General features: G+C 31.1%; 1 protein-coding gene across 2 annotated transcripts in view; it reads right to left on the bottom strand.

Moving 5' to 3' along the window:
* LOC111627643 (RRP15-like protein) overlaps positions 1 to 4852 on the bottom strand; it is a 7946-nt gene extending 3094 nt beyond the window's left edge. The window contains exon 1 of one of the 2 annotated variants that reach the window (XM_023371228.1): positions 4745 to 4852. The gene's annotated coding sequence lies outside the window, so the exon portion shown is untranslated. Of the gene's footprint in view, positions 1 to 1411; positions 1431 to 4744 lie in introns of those variants that run through there. The other variant, XM_023371230.1, reaches the window with a different exon arrangement.
* Between the last annotated feature and the right edge of the window lie 1529 nt (positions 4853 to 6381).

Raw genomic sequence — 6381 nt, 5'->3', positions numbered from 1 at the left:
ATATATATATATATTCAAAATTATATTCTATTTTGTAAGAATTGTATTTAGTTTATTAGTTTCTTAAATTTTTGCCACTAGATGGTGCTACATGTAAAGCTAGAAAATTGAATGTTGACAAAAATTAATTGATATGTAGAAATCAATATTTTGGTGTGAGATGTACAACATGATCTATGTTAGAGGTATATGAACATAACTTCCATGTTTTGTAGCAATTGGTTAAACGGCCTAGATGTGCATAGCAAACAAACAAACAAGCATCCTCATTTATATACAATATATAATCAAATTGCCCGATGGGAATGTAGCTGTATTCATAATGTCTGGTCAACTTAATAAATTAGTCAATATTTATCAGGCTATGCAACCATTTTAGTCATTATTCATAATAGCTGGGCATTATAAATAATGCCTTATTATATAAATAATCACTTGGTCCATAACATATAGATGAATAATAATTAAAAGTGCAATATCTGGGAAATAGAAGATGGTTGCAAATTTTCTACTTAAACTTTTTTCTTTTTTATATCATTAAACTTTAAAGTAATATTGAACTAATTGCCACCTTGAGGAAAAATGCTTTTCTGTATGATGTAAATTATTATTTTGGCCTATTTAATTTAAAATTCATTTAAATTAATTAATAATTTTGTTGTTTTTTGATTATTCATCTTTTTTTAAAGATTTAGACATTGGAAACAGATCTGTCCAATGTAAACCATTTCCATTTTCCTCTTTATTACTATACCATTTAATAATATAAATAAAAACTGTAGTAATTCTGAGAAAGTTTAATACTTTATCATTTATTCTTCTTATAATATGTTTTAAATCATGTTAAACATTATCGATGGAAAATTAACTTCTTAATGCAATGAGTTCAAAATAAAAATGATTATTTACACTTGATGTAATTGTTTTTGTTTAAACAATATAAAGTTGCCAACTTTCTTGTATATAAAAGGACATATAACCAAATAGTTTGCTGTAAATATTTATGGTATTTTTGGGTTATCCTCCAGCATGTCACACCATGTGTTGCTTTCCACTCTCTTGTATCAGATGTGCTCTGTCATGTTGCTTACAAAATAATAAATGTGAGTTTGAATGGGTGATCAAATGAAACATTTTATCAGCCATTTAATAACTAATAACTAAATAACTTAAATAACTAAATTTCACATAGATGAAAGATTAAATTTGTTTCAATAACATTTAGAAAGTCAGACTAATTTTTTCAAGAACTCAAACATACTATACAGTATTTTAATATTATACACTAATATGCAAATTAGTTTTTGGTTTGACAATTTGTGTTGATGGGACAGTTCGTGAAGAATGGATTATTAATTCAATTTTTGGAATTTGTCTATGTCTGAAGTTGATTAATAACAATCCACGAAACCTTTTTTTACAAGTGTTATATCCGTAGTAAACTCCACAAACGCTTTCGACCTCCACTGAGGTCTGCTTCAGGTGGTGACCTGTGTTTCCTCCTGACCCTCCTCCTGAAGTTGATGTTTGTATTCTGCAAAATATTATATAATTTGAAAGCTTACCAAAAAAATGATTAAAATAAAGTTATATTTAAAGTGAAAAATCCAAAATGTGGGTGTAACAAAATAAATGTAGGTATGATGTTGAAATATAAACAAATAAATTAAAATGGCATAAATTCAATCTAGCTTAAGAGTACAAAAAAGGCAAAATATTCAATGTAAAACATCAAGAAAACAAACTGGTACAATGCCGAATTTGATTGCAGAAAATCATTTCAAAGGGAAAGTAAGTTTCCTGAATTACTAAAAACAATTAGATAAAAAGTGAACATCCTATTAAACCAGTACATAGAGAAGTGGCAAGTTGAATTTATTATATTTTAAATCAGACAAGTATTATGAACTAAAAGAATCTATGTATAAATATAAAAGTTTGCCCTAATTTATTTACTAAAATATTAAAATTATTTCAATGACTGTATGATTAATATAACTAACAATTTAAATTGCTTTTTTGGATTGCACACAGTTTTAACTGCAATGTGATACAACATGTAAAAGACATGACACAAGATGATAACCCTACATGTACCATATTTGTCAATTAACTGTAAATTATAAGACATTAAATAGATAATAAATAAGGTTTTAAACTCAATGTCAGAATTATTATTAACTGTTGTGCACTGCCATCCTAATCGTCATTAAATTTTATTTGCTTGTCTGACTCTGATTAATAGTACTGTCTTTCTTTCTAGTAATTTAGTGATTGGTAAAGACAAAACTATTACTTTAGAATAAGAAAATAAAATATTGGAATGTTATCTACCAGTAATATTTCAGAGATAAAAAAGTAAAATTAAAAAAACAGTTAAAATCAAGAGTGACTTTATTGATAAAATGACAGGAGGACAATTTAGTTCAATGGAACAGTGGTGTATTATTCTATGAGAAGAAGGGCAGTTGTCTAAAACCCCCACCAATACAGAGTCCAGATCAATCTTTTATATACTCATTACTGTAATAAAAATATCAAAATTTAAATTTGGTGTAATATCTGAGGATCTTAAACTGTAGTATAGGCACAGTGCAGACCTTAATCCTCTAACAGGTTGCATTGGAAAAATAAATAAGAATACCAGAGGATTCTCACCCCCAAAAAGTCCATTGTACGTGGAGCCCCTAATTCAAATTTGCTTAGGCCCCATTAATCTATAATGCACCACTGCAATGGAGGATGATTGACAACTCTAAAAAATAGTGTCATTGCACTTTAACCATTTTAAAATTTAACTTTTTACAATAATGACACATGTTATAATTGACTATCATTTCCATAATTTTCTATGAGATTAAGATTTAAAACAATAAGGTACATGGAGTACTCTGCAAGTTTAAATTTGATCCCCTTGCATTGTTCATGCCAAATTTAGAAAACAATGTTCTCAAGTTCCAGGAAAAATTTCTGCAACAATATATACTGCAATTTGACAAACTTGTGATTTGCAAGATGACACATAGTTGTGATATAATCTAAATACATAAGTTATATATACAGTAAATGCCTAGCTGAAAAAATGTGAACACCTTTGGTTTTAAAATTTCTGAACGCTCTTTAATGGGACTTACAGTATAAAAACAAAAAAGTACAGTACCATCATAACATAAGATCATGTGACCTCTGAAATCTGGTCACTAATCATTTGTTCTACTGTTCCCTCAAGATGAAGACATATGTTGTTTATTCACATATATTTTATAATATCTTTATAATGTATAATTGCTTCTCATATGTTTGTCAATTAAACCTGTTAAGTAGAAGTTTACTTAGGGTGCATTTGGAAATCTTACCAGTGTTACCAGTAACTGTTAGTAGTTACCAAGGCATTTAGAAAATGTGACCCAAATAACCAACTGCATTTAAAAATCACTGTTATGACATTACTGCTTGTCCTGCAGTACTTACCGAAGTAACTGTGACAAAACAGTTAAAGTGGTTCTATTGAATTACAAGATGGCGGATACATTGTATAGTGTGACAAATGCACCCATGATTTTAAAAATTTAGAGAAAACAAAACATTTTGTTTCTGCAACACAAAACGACTAAGATCAGAAAGCGCCATCCCAAATTTCAGATGGGGCAAGACAGTATGAAAAATGGCCAGCAAATGCTACGAAATTATTGATTTCACAGTATAAACTAAACAAAGATAAATTTTCTCTGATACTTGTTAAAAAAATTCTATAAGTTTATTTTCATTTTTTGATGAACTTGTCGAATCATCATTGTCATATGATTCTGAATCAATATTCGAGAGCAATGACAGAATTAATATCATCTCCTCTTGACTTTCTGCCATGTTGAACATTACAAAATAACCAGCACATTTAAAAATGCATAAGTCACCCAGAATAACTGGCTATGACCGACAACATCAGTCACCACTACTGCGGTGTTATCAGTTAGAATTTTGAAACATGCCCTTAGGTAGCCCCAATGGCGGTCCATTGGGGCTACCTAATTCAAGCTTTGAATGAGATGTTGGAGACCTTATCAGAGCTATAGAGCATACTTATAGAAGGAAAAAAAATTCAAAGGAACCATACCTCTACAAGCAACCCTTTGTGAGATATAGTCCCCAAAATCAGGTCACGCGAGATTGCAAGTCGTGTCGCTCCACTGAGAATAATCATGTTTAACTATTTAGACTACGTGACTATGCTGGCTTTGAGTAGCCTGCTTGACTGTGGCATACTTGATGTTATATAGTTTTAGGGGAGCATCCTCCACCTGGGCGCTAAGATGCAATCGATAGTGAGCACTGAGTGCACGCCTAAATGTGAAGCATGGAGGATAGTGGGTAGACTGATACGTGTTAAAAACTAATCTTCGGAGACGGATATCACTCGAAGGATCAACAATTGTGGGGGTGGTGTGAAACTCCTCATTCAGAGGAAGTGACCGGAAGTGGCGTCATAGGGACTACCTAAGTAAACTTTTACCGTCACACAAATGTAAAACAAAGGAAGAAAATCGAAAACGTAGGAATATGCTCTCTTAGCAAACTGTTTCTTTATCCGATGCTCCGTTAAATAGACTAAACTTTTATATACATAGATTACTTTAGAAGCCCAACATGTCATATAGCGCTAGAAAATCATACACCAGAAGTATACACTACAGTAATACAAGTATAGTTAAGTACACAACTACCATATATATATATATATATATACGTTTTTATCTGTTGAATTATGACTATATCGTCAGATTGTAATACAGAAGTTTCCAAGACCACGTGTTACAATAGCGACATGCTATTTACTCAAAGATCGACGTCGACAGCGCCAAATGTGGTGAAAAATTATGTGGTAACAAATTATAATTTATTTAGTAATAAAACATAATCAATCATGAAATTATCGTTATTTCTATATTTTATGTTAATTACATAAATAATATATTATTTTATAACAAATATTTCATTAAAAAAAATCAATTCCGAAATGCTGCCATCTATACTCAGCCAATACAATTATTGTAATTTATATTAACTTGAAAAAATTTACGTCTACAGTACTACTATCTGTTATTGTGTATTGTTATCGTCAAAACTATTGATATTATTTTGTTACAAAATGATTATTAGTGCAAATTCCTACGACTTTTGACATGCGAATAATAAATTTAAATTATATCGCAATTATAAATGTATTACAGATTCTATATTTTCGATTAGAAAAGTGACGAAATATTATGCATTATTTATAAAATTGAACGTTTCCAAAAGATTTTCATTCTAAATTTAGAATGTAGCGAGTACAAATTCGTATTTAAGTTTACGGTTTATTCTAGGATATTTTCAATACAGCAGAGCCTGGATTATCCGACTCAATTGGGGACTGGGGTTGGTCGGATAATTGAAAAGTCGGATAACCGAAAAGTATGAAAAAATCCATTATTATTGTAGTATATTATTATATCCCATGAAATTAGTATATTAGTATAGCGCTATTAACCTACTTCGCGTTGAATTTTCATCGATGTTAAGCCTAACAAAAATTTTTTAAAATAATAATCGTCGCTATTGTATGCCTCGTTTAAATACCCTTTCATGGTCGAATGAGTGTTGCCAGATAAAACACGTAAAAATAATATTAAAGTAGCCAAGACATAGCCAAATATTGTAGCGCCACATCAGTAGCGGACATTTGAAATTTGCCGACTAGAACGGTCGGTTAATCGGGGGTCGGATAATCGAGGCTCTACTATATATTGTCCTCTCGCCGCTACTATCTTTGCTATTCGGGTGAGAGCCAATCTTCTAGAGTCCTCTCTGTCCAATGAACACACGATTTTAGATGAAAGATTCATATTAGTCTAATAACATGATCTGTACAACTATCAGTTACACTTTCAGCACTTGCTAGGATGAATGCATGCATATAATCCGTTCAGTAGGACAGTATTTCCATATTCTTATCGAAAGTTATCTTTTCGGGTGCTTTTAGGGTTTTCTCGTCTTTTGTTTAGGGATATTGTGACAGTTAATCGCCTAATTCAGTGGTCCCCAATCCCAGGCCGCAGACCGGTACTGGTCCGTGGATCAAATGGTACGGGCCGCCCAAAGAACATTAAATTATTTCCATTTTATTTACTATGGTGTATTTCTCTCGGGTTTGTGCGACTTTTAATGGATGACGGAACAACAGAATAAACTGGACCAGTGGCGTGCCGTCCTTGTAAGTGGTGGAAGCGCCGCTTCCCTAGTATTTTCTAAAATATAAAGATATATTGTGCGATTATTTTCATATAATTAAAATTAATATTTTATTATAACCACATTATGTATCGTTCTCAAGTTCCAGGAAAA

This window comes from Centruroides sculpturatus, unplaced genomic scaffold (assembly GCF_000671375.1).
Source record: "Centruroides sculpturatus isolate CEXI.00-Female unplaced genomic scaffold, Cexi_2.0 scaffold255, whole genome shotgun sequence".
Taxonomy (NCBI): domain Eukaryota; kingdom Metazoa; phylum Arthropoda; class Arachnida; order Scorpiones; family Buthidae; genus Centruroides; species Centruroides sculpturatus.
Note: the sequence above shows the minus strand (reverse complement) of the source record. Positions and strands in the feature narration are given on the sequence as shown.